Source organism: Puma concolor, chromosome D4 (genome assembly GCF_028749965.1).
Source record: "Puma concolor isolate L17-30 chromosome D4, mPumCon1.1.hap2, whole genome shotgun sequence".
NCBI lineage: Eukaryota > Metazoa > Chordata > Mammalia > Carnivora > Felidae > Puma > Puma concolor.
Window position 1 is genome coordinate 12,076,260 of NC_141679.1, and position 17,070 is coordinate 12,093,329.

Consider the following 17,070-nt stretch of genomic DNA (forward strand, 5'->3'; position numbering starts at 1 on the left):
TCCAGAATTAGATCTGTTGTAAAGATATAATTTAAAAATGGTTCACTATGGACATTTTTAAACCAATACTAAAGCGAAGGGAATAATATAATGAACTCCCCGTGCCAATCACCCAGCTTCAACAACTACCAACTCAGCCAATCTTGTTCAGCTAGACCCTTACCCATTCCTTGGCTCCCCATATTTTCCCCTGCATGTTCTTTTGAAGTAAATCTCAGACATGAAATCATGATACATAATTTTTTATTGTTATAATGCTTTGGTTGGACAACCTTACAGTTTCATTGCTTAGACTTTCTATATTCTCTATCACATATATATTTTCATGGTACTATAGGCATATATTGGTAACTTTATCCTTTTTTTTAGTTAAGGTAAAATTCACATAATACAAAGTTAACCGTTTTAAAGTTTTCAATTCAGTGGCATTTAGTACATTCCCGATGTTCATTTTTTTGTTTGTTTGTTTTTATTTGCTATGTCCTTTGGATTCAGGGAATACTATATAAAACCGATGATTGCCAATGGAGTTACCAACTTTCAAGATGAAGTAGAGGATCTAAGAAATTTGATTTGAAGTATATATAATGAAAACAAATTTTTTTTTCTATAGAGCATTTCTTTTGACTTTTCTCCCGTTCATTTTAATGTAGGGCTAAATAGTTTTCGAAATTCATTTTGTATATACACTTAACAGTTCATCTTAAGCAGGCCACTGTTTGCTGGGCAGCGGGTGATAAATACAAAAGTAGCTAAATTCGTACATGCAAGGAGAAGAAACACACTGCAGAAGACAGAGTAATGGGTCCCAGAACTGTGTTGATGGTTTTGAACAACTTAAAAGTTTTCAGGCCCACTAGACAATTTAGGCAGCATTTTGGAAGCCCATCAATTACTACATTTCGTGAAACTCTGTAAATATTTCTGGAAGGAGTAAATTATTGGTGCAGCATTTTAATCTCTGAGATAGCAGGGTAGGAGAAAAATGAGGCTTCAGATGAGTTTTAAGGCATGTGTTATGAGTGGGTGATGTTTATTTTGCAACAATTCTCTAGAAAAATGTTGGATGGTGTTCAATGTTTATACTAATATTTGGCTTTAAGAGTCATTTTTTGCCCTGATTTTTCCATTGGGTCACTATTGAAATGTCGAGTAATACATCCCTCAGGTATTTAAATTAAAATCAGAAAATCTCTAATGCTATTTGTATTTTTTTTTTAAAGTTTTTTTTTTCAACGTTTATTTATTTTTGGGACAGAGAGAGACAGAGCATGAACGGGCGAGGGGCAGAGAGAGAGGGAGACACAGAATCGGAAACAGGCTCCAGGCTCTGAGCCATCAGCCCAGAGCCTGACGCGGGGCTCGAACTCACGGACCGCGAGATCGTGACCTGGCTGAAGTCGGACGCTTAACCGACTGCGCCACCCAGGCGCCCCTGTATTTTTAAGATTCTAAGTGGGGAGGAGAATACGAGCCTGTGTTCTGGGTAGATATTAAGAAAGTTGACCTTTTAAGACATTTATTTCTCTAACATTGTTTTCTTTTAGAAAGGTGCCTCATAGATTTATTTAGTGAGCTCAAGGTACTGTAAAAGAAACTGACCTTCATAGAAATGTATCTTTATTTTATGCCTTTAAATTTATTTCTCATCGTTGTTGATAAGTATATGTACAACTTTGTCAAAGTTATAACCAATTTGTACATTCCATGTTGTGCTCTGCTTTTTCTGTTTAATATTGCATTAATTAAGTTCATATCAGTAAATATGATGTTTCCATGTACAAGGGGTCCAAACCTGCCTGAATGGCCTGCTGTCATATTTCTGTATTACCATCAGTTGTAAGCCTGTTGGACCCATAGGCTTCTATATTTCAATTTGTATGAATTATGTATTTAGAAGATCATGTAGAGATTGTTTCCAAGTGTTAATTAACATCAATTTATAAAGAAGATAGATTAATTGATAGGAATTGTATAAGGACAAACTTTCTGGGTACATCAAGGGATCATTTGAGCCTTGGTCAATATCATAAGTGAAAAATCCTCAGTTCACATGAATCTTAATATTCTATTATAACTTCTGCCAGATGCTTTTGTTATGTTAAAAAATGGAAATAATCATGGGATGTAATGAAAGGAATTGGATATACCAGTCAGACACTCCTCGTCTGTGTCCTAGCTCATCCCCTGGAGAGCTGTGTAATGTACAAGCCACTTAACTTTTCTGAGTCTAGTTTCTTTTTTGCATGCAGGGGATAATCTAGTGACACCAAGGGGTACCTCTGCCCACCCTCCCCCCACCCCACTTAGTGGATGCTTCAGCTTTTCTTTGGCTTCTTGAATTTAAGGACTGTGCCCCTGGATGATTTTGGGCGGGAGGTCACGTTCCATCAGAGAGCTAGTAGGGCCCTGTAGGTCTCTGTTCCCACAGAGCAGAGTGGACTTCGCTGGTCAGTTCTAGCCCTTCTCCCCTTCACGTGTTATACTCTACCCACAGCTTGTACCTTCTGATTCCGACACAGCCAGACTGTCTTATTCCAACTTGGGACCTTCTTCCCCAACTGTTTGCTGGGCTGGCTCCTTTTCTTCTGGGTCTCAGCTCAGCAGTCCCTTCCTGAGACAGACCTTCCCTGACCACCCTGCTAACAGTGGCCCTGCGTCCCTGCCTCTCATCATGTCCCAGCACTGACTTTGGGCTTCACGGTCCATAATTCACCTTGTGCTGTTGGCGTACCACTTGTTGTCTGTCTCCCCACCATAGATGGTTGTATGAAGACAGGGGTCCTGTCTGTCCTCTTCACCCTGTTTCCCCAGGGCCAGTGTGCTCCCTACACCTCTGTTGTTGACCGTGAAGTTAATTTGGCAGTTAAAAGGAAATTTAGGTCCCAGGTTCTCGACATTTCTTTTTTACTTTTGTCTTAAATTTCTCGCACTTGTTTTTGTTCTGTAGAATGTTGTATTCTTCCCCTTTTTACTTCAGGGTGGTTAGTATGATGGTGGTGGAGGCTGGGAGGGGGCAGGTTGGTCTTTCCAGGGCCCTTTGAGAGGCCAGCTGGCCTCATTTTGAGTTGTTGGGCACACACTAATCTAGAACACTTGGATATTTCCTTTTGAAAACCATTTCTATTTGTGCTCCTTCTTTTGTGATTGTCTCAGCGATTACATTAGGTTTTATACTGGTGTGAACAAAGAAGGCTCAGTCTGACCCAATTCTTTCACACTCAAGTTTTCATGGAAACTCAGAGTTGGAAGCTTTCATTTACTGGATCTTCTTCCTTATGCTGAGAAAATACTCATGTGTCCAGAACAAAAATAATAATGTTGGAACATAGTTTGTAAATACTTATAGTTATTTTTTTAAAGAAATATTTCCTATTTAAAAAAAAGTTTAGAGTAAGAGAGAACAGGGGAGATGGGCAGAGGGGGAGAGAGAGAGAGAGAGAGAGAGAGTGAGAGAGAGAGAGAGAGAGAGAGAGAGAGAGAATCCCTTGGGACTCAATCCCATGACCTGGGATCACAATCTGAACCAAAATCAAGAATCAGGCACTTGACCACTGAGCCACCCAGGCGCCCCATATTTATAGCTGTTTTTGACTATGAATAGAATGAAGCCAGGGTGTGTGTGCATGTGCATGCATTTGTATGTGCACATCATTCCAGGTTGTATATTTTCTATCAAGAAGAAACATTTCCTTTATGTATGTATGTATGTATGTATGTATGTATGTGTGTATTTATGTTTATTTATTTTTGAGAAAGAGAGAGAGACAGAGACAGAGTGTGAGTGGGGAGGGGCAGGGAGAAAGGGAGACACAGAATCCCAAGCAGGCTCCAGCCTCTGAGCTGTCAGCACAGAACCCAATGGGGGGCTCAAACTTACGAACTCTGAGATCATTATCTGAGCCGAAGTCAGATGTTTAACCCCAGGCACCCCCAAACATTTCCATTTAAAAAAATTTTTTTTAATGTTTATTTATTTTTTGAGAGAGAGAGAGACAGAGTGCAAGCAGAGGAAGAGCAGATAGAGAGGGAGACACAGAATCCGAAATAGGCTCCAGGCTCTGAGCTGTCAGCACAGAGCCGATGTGGGGCTCGAACTCACGAACTGTGAGATCATGACCTGAGCTGAAGTCAGATGCTTAACTGACTGAGCCACCCAGGCGCCCCAAACATTTCCATTTTTAAAGAATGTTCTTATTTCTTCTAGGTATCTCCTTTTTCATTCAAATAAAATGTTTTATAAATTTTTAGAAATTATAAACTCACAGCTGGAAATGACCTAAAAGTCTTGTCTCGGCACCTCAGTTAAAAAATGGAATTGCCCTACTAAGATGTTTTTCTTTGGTGGTGCATTTGGTAAGAATTGCTACCGTGAAAGTCCAGCCAGAGTTTTGGCCTGTAATTTTGGTTTTGATTTGGATTTGAATTTTGATTTGAACTATTGTTATTTATTTATTTTTTTAATTAAAAATTTTTATGTTTATTTTTGAGAGAGAGAGAGACAGAGAGTAAGTGGCATAGGGGCAGAGAGGCAGGGAGACATAGAATCTGAAGCAAGCTCCAGGCTCTGAGCTGTCAGCACAGAGCTCGATGTGGGCCTCGAACCCACAAGACCGCAAGATCATGATTCGACCTGAAGTCGGATGCTTAACCGAATCAGCCATCCAGGCGCTCCATATTGTTTTTTTTTTCCCATGCAGTTTGGAAGAGATGGGATGAATATGACCTTAAAGCTGATAAAAAGACAGCTTTATTCTTTAGCATCAAGAATGAAAGTACTTCCCTGGTAATGTTCTTCGGTCACATATGTGGTTTATTCCCAGCTATGAGCCATGTGGATTTGCACCCTAGATGGACAATAGAAGAGGTTAATAAACTGGCTATTTTAAAAAATGATCCGTCAGTTTCCCTTCTAACTTCAATATTATGGAATTTAGGGTAAAACTTCATTACCCAAAAAGAGACTCAAAACTGGTTTCAGTAAGATATATAGACATTCTGCCCCTCTCATCTAGTGGTCCAAATAGGCTAGGCTGGCAAGGTGGTTCTGTTCCACAAAGCCATTTGGGGATCCAGGTTCTTTCCATTTTATTGTGCCTTGAAGGGAGAGTCATGGATCACACAGATCCTTGGTCAAGAGATTGAGAAATTAGCCCACCAGATAGTTAGAAATACTTGTAGGTAGGGGTGCCTGGGTGACTCCATCGGTTAAGCATTTGACTCTTAATCTCAGCTCATCTTGATCTCAGGGTCATGATTTTAAGCCCCGTGTAGGGCTCTGCACTGGATGTAGGGCCTACATAAAAAAAAAAAAAAAAAAAAAAAAAAAAGAAAAGAAATACTTGTAGGTACGTTAGCTGCAAGATGGACGGTGGTCCTTTCATTCTGATGACATAGAGACCAGGAGGGGTCAGAATACCTGTGGACACTTTAGGAATCTGTACATTTATAAAATGAGCTCTGAATTTGTACATTCTGGTTCTTTCACATATATTTCCTAGCGGTCAAAAATTTGGAATAAGCCTTGGTTTGAGAGTTCAAGAAACCTGCATTTTAATGCTGACACGTTACCACTAATTATCTGTGACCTTGGGGAAATCTCATGGTTTCTGTGACTGAAAAATGAGGCACTTACATCAGAACGTTCTTTTTAAGAGTCTTTTAACTCTCATTTTGTAGATTTCCAGAATCCTCTTTAGTTACCCGGAGGGCGTTTTAACTTTAGATGGACATTTTCAGCAGGCCATTAGAAGCTCCCTGTGGATAAATGCTATGATTATTTCCCTCTTGTTTTTTTTTTCTAAGGTATAAAATGGATGGCTGTTCTCCCTCTTCGGAATACTTAATAATAATCTGCTGCACATATATAATGCTTAAGAGTTTATATCTTTAGTCATGTGATTTGCATGGCAGGTAATTTTCCTATTTGATAGATAAGGGACCCGTGGCTCAGGAGTTAACGGGCTTGTCCAGTTCACAAACACAGGAACTATTTTTAGAAAGAACCAGGGACGGTGACTCCTAGTCTAGTGCTCCTCTCATTATACCATTCCATCACCTCCTCCATTAGCACATTCCTGGGTACTTCTCTCTGGCAGAAGTGTGTGTGTGTGTGTGTGTGTGTGTGTGTGTGTGTGTGTGTGTAATTCAAATTAATTATTTTCTTATTTGTGACTGCCCAGTTCTTCTTTAAGTTCCACAGTGGCAGGAGGTTCAGCAAGTTTATCCTTGATTGAAAAGAGCCAGAGGCAGAACTGAACAAGGTAACAGGAGGTCGGCTTGGAGTCTTAGTCCTGCTACAGCCAACCAGTGAGCGGCCAAGGAAATGATCTGATCCATTTTCTCACATGTACAATGGGGATGCACCCACCTCTCAGGCTTGTAGACGGGGATGCATGTTGAATCTGTAACATGTAAAACAAGATCTAAGGCTAAGCAACCACCTTATAAATCATTTTCAGCAGCCACTGAGAAAATCTTCGAGAGGAGATTTGGTCTGTTGGTTGGCTGTGTCGTTAGGGAACCTATGGCGGCAAGGTATGGACTTAGGCATCATGAAAGCCCCCAGGGCTGGCTTTGGGCTTCTCTGCGACCAGAGTGGGTTTAGTCTGCTGGCAACCGAGCTCTCATTTTTCTGCTCTGATTGGCTGCTCCCCAAAACTGTGAATTGGGTGAGAACCTGGCATCCTCACAAACTGGAAGCACTTTGGGTGGCCTGTCTCTGGGCAGAATCAAGGCCCGGCGACTCCTTGCTTTGCAGAGTGGCCTCAGCCATATGGGTGTGCTCTCATTAGCAGGTTTGGTTTGGCAGAGACAGGTAATCACCAAAGCTTTGGGGGACCTTCCTGCCAAGTCAATTATTACAATGAAAGTGAGCCTCAGGCCAAATTCTGCTGTACACACAAACACTTATTAGCCAACAGACAAAACAAGTGTTCATGCACTCTGTTCTGTGAGTGTAAAGGGTAGAGGGCTAAGATTTTTATTGAGCTTACAGAGCAGAGTGAACAATTTTTTACCTCTAATTTTAGTTGCACCCATTCGTCTTGAAAACCATTGCTGATTCCCTGAAATCCTGTGGAGCAAGCAGACAGAGCTCAGTTGATTGGATCTGCTGCAGTAAGGGAGGTGTTCTCAGAAGGGGTGAATCAAGAGAGCATGTTTGTAGGGTTGAGGACCCCTGCTGGGGGATTGTAAGGTGAGCTTTTTGAGATAGGGAATTGATAAGGTTTGAGCAGAGCTTATCACATAATAGCTTTGGATTGGTGGGTGAATGGAGGGGAGGGCCTGGAAGCAAGATGTGATGAATAACCTGTTAGTTTTGCTCAACTCTTTTAGTTGGTTCCCAGTCTTACATTTGAGGAACAAGTATATCCTGGGGCAAGTAGCTAAGTTATCTTGCTTGTTTTCAGTGTTGTTTAATATAGAGTCAGAAAAGTATGGCCAATCCCAGAATTGATTAACATTGGGACAGGAAATATGTTGGTTTTAGATCTCACCACGAATTTCATGGAGAACCCATTTTTATCATCCATTGTGCTAATTAAACAAGCCAACGGTTCCATCCACTGAACAAAACTCATTTCCACAATCACTCTGCTAATTTAACAAAGTCGCTCAGATGCTGTTGAGAGATGAAGGCAAAGGAAGCTTCTGGAGTGTGGCCTTTCTCATAAATGCTAGCTGACTGTCCTGGAATTTGAATTCCTGACTGCCCTTAGGGTGTCGCTTGTTCCAACCGATATGTACATAGTATCCCACTGTCTGTGCCGAAGTATTTCGAAGTGCATTGCAGACACACTGTGGTGGTAGCTGAGTGTCTGGGTTACAGACTAACAGACTAGAGGGATCTATTTCTGATATGACTACAAGAGAACTGCAGGAACAAAGAGTGATTTGGGGCAAGAGGGGAGACCCTTTTGAGTTGGCGAGCATCTTAAAACAGATACATTGTCATGGGGAAAGTTATGATGTGTGGAGTGCCACTGTGTGTGTGTGTGTGTGTGTGTGTGTGTGTGTGTGTGTGTGTTTAAGCCTGGGGGATCTATACATATGTGTTTGTTGTCACTTGGGAAATTTTTGAAATGATATGCAAGAAAGCATTTACAGAAGGCACTTCTGTTGAGTGCAGTGGGAAGGGGAATGGGGGAGCCTGACTTTCCACTTTATATTTGGAGAGGACATGCATTATATTGTGCAACCAAGAGGCTGTTTTGGTTTCCTTGTTTTGTTTGGGTTTGGTGGCCAGTATCTCTGTATCAGACCTCTCTTTTTGGGTTTTGTTTATTTGCCTTTGTATGAATCTCAGTGGGAGGCAGGGCCATGCTTCAAGCGATGGAAGCTTCCGAGGCCAGATGCTAACACTTCTGGACGCCGGCAGCCAGGATGTGAGCTCCTTGACCTCCACTCAGGAAGCTCCTGCCCAGGACTCTGAAGCTAGAGCTGTTGATGCGGAACAGCTCAGGCAGTGTCCAAGACTGGCAACCGAGGCTCTGGTTTTCCTGGGGCACGACCTTGGTAGAGGTCCCAGTTCCCAGCTTCCCTTGGCTCCTTCCCAGGTTTCTGAGCCTGGTTCCTGGGGATTCTGTGAGCTACCTGATAGCCCTGCAAGAAATTCCTCTTCTGCTTAAACAGCCTGAGTTGGTTTCCATTATTCATAATATAATTAAGAAATATGCTGTAGGACCGTGATTTTTTTTCTTCTATGAATGTTACTTTCATAACGATTTAAAAAACTAATCCAAAAATAAATTAAAGGGATTCACTTTAAATGTTTGGCCATTTATGGTACTTCCACTGAAGAATAAGGAATGCAGTGAGTAATCAAATTAGATTCATTAATGGTGAGTGCTTGATGTTGGATGTCAGGGCTGGGGTGGTGGCACAACTGGGTCTTACTAAATGTAATTTCTTTTTTTTTTAAGATTATTTATTTATTTTGAGAGAGACAGAACACAAGTGGGGGAGGGGCAGAGAGAGAGGAGGGCAGAAGATCCAAAGCAGGTTCCGTGGTGACAGCACAGAGCCCGATGCGGGGCTCCAACTCACGAACCATGAGATCATGACCTGAGGCAAAGTCAGCTGCTTAACCTACTTAGCTGCCCAGGTGCCCCTCTAGCTCCAATTTCTTATTGAGGATAGTAGAGGGTTGCCTTGGGAAGTTCTTACTTATTTATTTAAAAAGATTTTTAAGATTATTTATTTATTTTGAGAGAGAGAGCATGAGCAGGGTAGGGGCAAAAAGAGGTGGGAGAGACAGAGAATCCCAGGCAGGTTCTGCACTGTCAGCACAGGTCCCTTTGGGGGGTTTGATCTCACAAATGGTGAGATCATGACCTGAGCCAAAATCACGAGTTGGACAGTTAACCAACTGAGCCACCGAGGCACCCTGTGAAGTTCTTTAATGAAGAAAACAGAATAATTTATAAACAGACATTGTCTTTTAGCAAGTATTCTGTAAGGTTTTTTTTAATGTTTATTTTATTTTTGAGACAGAGAGAAACAGAGCATGAGTGGGGGAGGGGCAGAAAGAGAGGGAGACACAGAATCCGAAGCAGGCTCCAGGCTCTGAGCTGTCAGCACAGAGCCCAATGTGGGGCTCGGACCCACCAACTGTGAGATCATGACCTGAGTCAAAGTCAGACGCTTAACCAACTGAGCCACCCAGGCGCCCCATTCTGTAAGTTGATGGAGACAAAAGAGTATAGATTTGAGTCAGACCTGGACCTGATTGGGGTCCCCTAATTAGCTGCATAATTTAGGGCATAGTAAATAAATCACCTCGTTCAGACTGTCTCATATTTATTTTATGTCTATATCTACAAAATATATTTATTTATATTTATAAAGTTATAAATTTAAATACATGTAAAATATAAATTTAAATATATGTAAATATATTTATAAATTTATAAATTATATATCTATTAGCCAAACATATATGGCTAATATAAACACGCTGTATATTTATCAAACATATATATGGCATATACAGGCACTACATATATATCAAACACACCACTGTGACATTGTGACATTTGCTACTTTACTAAATGCCTTTTAAGAGGAAGAAAATCTTAAAAACATCTTTTTAAAAATTTTATCTTAGAGAGAGTGGGGGAGAGGGGAAGAGGGAGGGAGAGAGAGAGAGAGAAAGAACCTTAAGCAGGCTCCACACTCAGCACAGAGCCCAATACAGAGCTCCACCCACGCTCAACTGACTGAGCCACCCAGGCGCCCCTAGAGAAGAAAATCTTAATTAATAAATTAATTATTTCGTCTCCAATTTTAACTTTAATTAATTTTTTAAAATTTACATTCAAGTTAATTAGCATATAGTGCAACAATGATTTCAGGAGTTACTGCCTCTTACCCATTGAGCCCATCCCCCCTCCCACAACCCCTCCAGTAACCCTCAGTTTGTTCTCCGTACTTAAGAGTCTCTTATGTTTTGTCCCCCTCCCTGTTTTTCTATCATTTTTGCTTCCCTTCCCTTATGGTCATCTGTTTTGTATCTTAAAGTCTTCATATGCGTGAAGTCATAGGATATTTGTCTTTCTCTGACTAATTTCGCTTAGCATAATACCCTCCAGTTCCATCCATGTAGTTGCAAATGGCAAGATTTCATTCTTTTTGATTGCTGAGTAATACTCCATTGTATATATATACCACACCTTCTTCTTTTTTTTTTTAAATATGAAATTTGTTGTCAAATTGGTTTCCATACAATACCCAGTGCCCTCCTCAGTACCCATCACCCACCCTCACCTCCCTCCCACCCCCCCCATCAACCCTCAGTTTATTCTCAGTTTTTAAGAGTCTCTTATGTTTTGGCTCCCTCCCTCTCTAACCTCTTTTTTTTTTTTTTCCTTCCCCTTCCCCATGGTCTTCTGTTAAGTTTCTCAGGATCCACCTAAGAGAGAAAACATATGGTATCTGTCTTTCTCTGCCTGACTTATTTCACTTAGCATAACACTCTCCAGTTCCATCCACGTCGCTACAAAAGACCATATTTCATTCTTTCTCATTGCTACGTAGTATTCCATTGTGTATATAAACCACAATTTCTTTATCCATTCATCAGGCTCTTTCCATAATTTGGTATTGTTGAAAGTGCTGCTATAAACATTGGGGTACAAGTGCCCCTATGCATCAGCACTCCTGTATCCCTTGGTTAAATTCCTAGCAGTGCTATTGCTGGGTCATAGGGTAGATGTATTTTTAATTTTTTGAGGAACCTCCACACTGTTTTCCAGAGTGGCTACACCAGTTTGCATCTCCACCTACAGTGCAAGAGGGTTCCCGTTTCTCCACATCCTCTCCAGCATCTATAGTCTCCTGATTTGTTCATTTTGGCCACTCTGACTGGCATGAGGTGTATACCACATCTTCTTTATCCATTCATCCATCGATGGACATTTGGGCCCTTTCCATACTTTGGCTATTGTTGATAGTGCTGCTGTAAACATTGGGGTACATGTGTCCCTTCAAAATAGCACACCTGTATCCCTTGGATATATATTTATTTATATATAAATACCTAGTAGTACAATTGTTGTGTTGTAGGGTAGTTCTATTTTTACCTTTTTGAGGAACCTCCATACTGTTTTCCAGAGTGGCTGCACCAGTTTGCATTCCCACCAGCAGTGCAGAAGAGATCCTCTTTCTCCACATCCTTGTCAACATCTGTTGTTGCCTGAGTGGTTAACATTAACATTCTGATAGGTATGAGGTGGTATCTCATTGTGGTTTTGATTTGTATTTCCCTGATGATGAGCAATGTTAAGCATTTTTTCATGTGTTGGTTGGCCATCTGGATGTCTTCTTTGAGAAGTGCCTATTCATGTCTTTTGCCCATTTCTTCACTGGACTATTTGTTTTTTGGGTGTTGAGTTTGGTAAGTTCTTCATGGATTGTGGATACTAACCCTTTATCTGATATGTCGTTTGCACATATCTTCTCCCATTCCATCAGTTGCCTTTTAGTTTTGCTGATCATTTCCTTTGCTGTGCAGAAGCTTTTTATTTTGATTAGGTCCCAATAGTTCATTTTTGCTTTTGTTTCCCTTGCCTCCGGAGACGTGTTGAGTAAGAGTTGCTGCAACCAAGATCAAAGAGGTTTTTGCCTGCTTTCTCTTTGAGGATTTTGTTGGCTTCCTGTCTTACATTTAGGTCTTTCATCCATTTTGAGTTTATTTTTGTGTATGGTGTAAGAAAGTGGTCCAGGTACATCCTTTGGCATGTTGCTGTCCAGTTTTTCCCAGTACCACTTGCTGAAGAGAGTCTTTATTCCATTGGATATTCTTTCCTGCTTTGTCAAAGATTAGTTGGCCCTAAGTTTGTGGGTCCATTTCTGGGTTCTCTATTCTGTTCCATTGATCTGAGTGTTTTTGTGCCAGAATCTTTTTTATTTATAAAAGGGGGAACTCATGAGCCTTCCTACACTTATTAAAAATAGTCAGTAGACCTCTGTGCATTTCTCTAAGCCCCCAAACCTGATCACACTCCCCAAATTACCCATTATAAATTTTCTGATTTTAGTGCAAACCTGATCACACTCCCCAAATTAGCCATTATAAACTCTTTCTGATTTTAGTGCCCTGGTGGTTGTCTCCATCCTAAAGGTGAGGGATTCATAACATGCTCTCCCATTTATCCTCTCCTATTTTTTTTTTGAAATTTACTACTCCTCTCAATGACTTTACAATTTTAAATAACATTATAAACTTCTTAATTCATCAACTTTGAATAGTATCTTTTGACTCTTTTTTATAAGATGAAGAAATTAGCCCTTCAGTCTAGTTCTATTCTCCTTATGATAGTAAAACCATTACTGTTATATTCTTAGTGTTTTAACATTTATATTTTGCTCTATATTATACCATTCAAATTTTGTCTATAAATTGTTTCTAAAATAGTGAAAACCAACGATAGCATTTGGAGTATTTTCATTATGTGAATGTGATTGTAATAGGTTGTCAGAATTGGATTCTTTTTTTTCAGATTCACCTGGGGCTGCATTACAGCCAACATCTCCCACATTCCAGCGTTAGACTATCTAAGCAGGACTTGTAAAGCTTCTGGGTGAAAACCAGTTTTGCAACCCTTAGCTGATCTTCATCCCCCAGCCTATAAAAAGATTAGGGATTAAAGAGACAAATGTTTTGGAGAATGTTACCGAATTGCTGTGGCATTTTGAGTCCACCTCCGCAGGGGGGAGGGAATGAGTGCTTAAAGATAAGCACTTGGAGAACCTGATATGGGTCCTTTGGTCGACTGGACCGGTGTCAGGCACTTGCCTGGGGAATTTTAAAGGGTTGGTTGGAGTGCCTCGTGGCCTCAGAGTTAAAGACTGCTGGGAAATTCTTGTACTTTCCTATACCCAGCCCAAGCGGGGAGAGGCCTGGCCTGCACTGCTGGGTGCTCGAGTGGAGGGAACAGCAGGCTCAACAATCCGTGTCTCAGAGGAACCAAGAACACCATTTGGGAGAACGTCCTCTGTAAACACTGGCCGAATGTAGACATGAAGAGTCAAGTGAACTTTTGCTGCCCTTATCCTCTTTACCAACGGGGCCCAGTCTCCCCCTTACTCCCTCCTCTTCAAAATGACAGAGCTGTGCCTGGCAGACCTCAGAAGTGGCCACAAGATTTCAGTCACTCCCTGCAATGATCAGCCTGATAAGAGCGAGAGAAGCTTAAATTTAAACATGAATTTCCAAGTTTTGACTGGGACATTTTATGGAAATGAGCAGGGGAGGGACAGAGGCGGGGTGGGGGGGGGAGGGAGAGAGAGAGAATCTCAAGCAGGTTCCATGCTTAGCACGGAGCCCAATACAGGGCTTGATCGATGACCCTGGCATCATGACCTGAGCCAAAACCAGAGTCGGAGGCTTAACTGACTGCACCACCAGGGGCGCCCCAGGAAAAGAGACTGTAACTTAAAGTGAATGGAGAACTTTTTGCACCTGATATTGACCAGAGAAGTCATGGGCCTGACCCCAGATTTCATCTAAGGGGTCTGGACAAACTAGCCCTACAAAGTGGGCTTGAACAACATTGAGGAAGAGACCAAAGTGGTTTTCTATTGGCCCCCATGAACCTTGCTTGCTCGAGGGATTGGTGACATTATTTTTAGTAGCACCACCATGAATGATTGGGTGTAGGGAGACGAAATGTAACCCCATGTCCCTAAAAGGAGGACAGTTTTGGGAAGCCACGTCAAATCTATTATTCTTTCTTATTCTCTGTCATTTGCTTAGTATCATGCCACATTTCAGTTTGCTTCAGCTTTAGGCCATGACTTTAGTAGATAGGTTTATATTATTTCTGGAGTTTATTTTTTTAAAATATTTTTTAATGTTTATTTTTGAGAGAAAGAGAGAGAGAGATAGAGCGTGAGCTGAGGTGGGGCAGAGAAGAGGGAGACAGAGAGTCTGAAGCAGGCTCCAGGCTCTGAGCCGTCAACACAGAGTGCGATGCAGGGCTTGAACCCACGAACCGCGAGATCATGACCTGAGCCTAACTCGGATGCTCAACCGACTGAGCCACCCAGGCACCCCTATTTCTGGAGTTTCTAAATGCCTTTTTTCTTTTTATTCTGACAAAGAAAGCCCCTAATATTGGAGATGATATAGCTGCTCTTTCTCCTCTTCTTCCTTCTCCTCCTCCTTCTTTTTCTTCTTTATTGAAATATATTTGACATACTATAACATTTACCCATGTAAAATGTACAAATAGTTGTTAGCATGTTCACAGATAGGCACAAACATCTTCAGCAACAATTCTAGAACATTTTCATCATCCCAGAAAAAAATCTAGGACCCATTAGGAGTCCCTCCCATTTCTTTCCAATACCCCCAGCCCTCAGAAACCACTAATGAACTGTCCCCATATATTTGCCTATTCTGGTTATTTCAAATAAAAGGAATCATATAAGGGGCGCCTGGGTGGCTTAGTCGGTTAAGCGTCCAATTCTTGATTTTGGCTCAGGTCACGATTTCACAGTTTCCTGAGTTCGAGGTCCACGTTGTCAGTTCAGAGCCTGCTTGGGATTCTTCCTTTTCTCTCTACCCCTCTCCCACTTGTGCTATCTCTGTCTCTGTCAAATAAATAAACTTTAAAAAATGGAATCATATAACATGTGATCCTTTGTAACTGGCTTCTTTCACTTAGCATATTTTTTAGCAGAGTATTTTTAAGGGTCATCCATGTTATAACACGTATTAGCATGTTTTCCCACTTTTATTGTTGGATACTATTCCAGTGATGGATGTTAGTTAATACATTTTATTTGTCTATTCATCACTTGGTGAACATGCCCACTTTCTGGCTATCATGAATAATGCTGCTGTGAACATTAGGTTGCAAGTTTTTTTGTGGCCATGTTTTCATTTCTCTTGCCTATTTGCCTAGGATCGAATGGCTGAGTCATATGGTAACTCTCTGTTTAATATTTTGAGGGACTGTTTTCCAAAGCAGCTGTGTCATTTTACATTCCCATCAGTGGAGTGTCTGGGTTCCAGTTTCTTCGCATGTTTGTCCGCACTTTTACTGCCTTTTTGATTAGAGCCATTTTTATGTGATTAGAGCCACATTTTATGTGATGTGGTTCTCAGAGTGTTTTTGATTTGATGTTGAGAATCTTCCCATGTGCTTATTGACCATTTGAATGTCTTCTTTGGAGAAATGTCTATTTAAAAAATTTTAATTTTTAATGTTTATTTTTGAGACACACATACACACACACACACACACACACACACACACACACACACACATACACAGAGTGAGTGGGGGAGGGGCAGAGTAATGGTGACACAGAATCCAAAGCAGGCTCCAGGCTCTGAGCTGTCAGCACAGAACCTGAGGTGGGGCTTGAACTCACAAACCGTGAGATCATGACCTGAACCGAAGTCAGACACTTAACTGACAGAGCCACCCAGACACCCTGAGAAATGTCTTATTTAGATTCTTTGCCCATTTTTGGATTAGGTTATTTGTCTTTTTATTGCAAGTCCCTTATCAGATATATGATTAGCAGTTTACTTTTTTGATGGTGTCCTTTGAAGCACAAAAATGTTTTCATTGTGATGATGTCCAGTTTACTTTGTCTTTAGTTGCAAAACAGTCGTATTTAAGAAGGCTGATCTAACCCAAGGTCATAAAGATTTACTTCTATATTTTCTTTAATTAATTAATTAATTAATTAATTTTGTGAGACAGAGCACAAGCAGGGGAGTGGCAGAGAGAAGGAGAGACAGAATCCCAAGCAGGTGCCACACTGTCAGCTCAGAGCCGACGTGGGGCTCGAACTCATGAACTGTGAAATCATGACCTGAGCTGAGATCAAGAGTCAGATGCTTAACCGACTGAACCACCCATGGGCCCCACTTGTATATTTTCTTGTAAGAGTTTTATTGTTCTAGCTCATGCTTGGGTCTGTGGTCCATTTTGAATTAATTTTTGCATATGGTGTGAGGCAGTGGTCCAACCAAGTTCATTCTTGTGCATGCGGGTGTCTAGTTGTCCTAACATCATTTATTGAAAAGACTGTTCTTTCCTCACTGAATTGTTTTGGAGCACTTGTTGAAAATCAGCTGAGTCTGACCGTGAGATTTCTTCATCTGGCTTTTTAATCACACTCCCCATTAGTTATGCCCCATTAGTTACTTTTTCCTTTGGACATTTCTAAGACTCCTGACTTCTTGTTCCAGTTTGGACCTAATTGTTTTCTAGGCTTGCTACTCAGATGTCATTTGAATATTTCTTTTCTTTGTATTCTTGGATAACAGCCACTGTTTCTGAGACCTCGTGCCTCATGCATTTTTTCCCCCCTTGAATCCCTTTTTCATTTTACCAGAGAACATGATCAACTAAAACTTTTCAGAAATGATGTGAGGGAAGAGGGGAGCTCTCTTAGGGTTTAAATGTCTTGATGTGTCTTTGTTTTGCCCTCCCACTTGAATGATGGTTTGGCTGGATAGAGAATTCTAGGGTCAAAAAGTTTTCTATCCAGAATTTGAAGGTATTGCTTAATGAGACCTCTGTCACTGATGAGAAGCTTGATGCTGAC

The 17,070-nt window shown here is 41.1% G+C and overlaps 1 protein-coding gene across 1 annotated transcript in view; it reads left to right on the top strand.

Annotated features, from left to right (window-relative positions):
• The window catches only part of ENTREP1 (endosomal transmembrane epsin interactor 1), a 66,127-nt gene that overhangs the window by 11,137 nt on the left and 37,920 nt on the right, over positions 1-17,070 (top strand). The window lies entirely within an intron of this gene.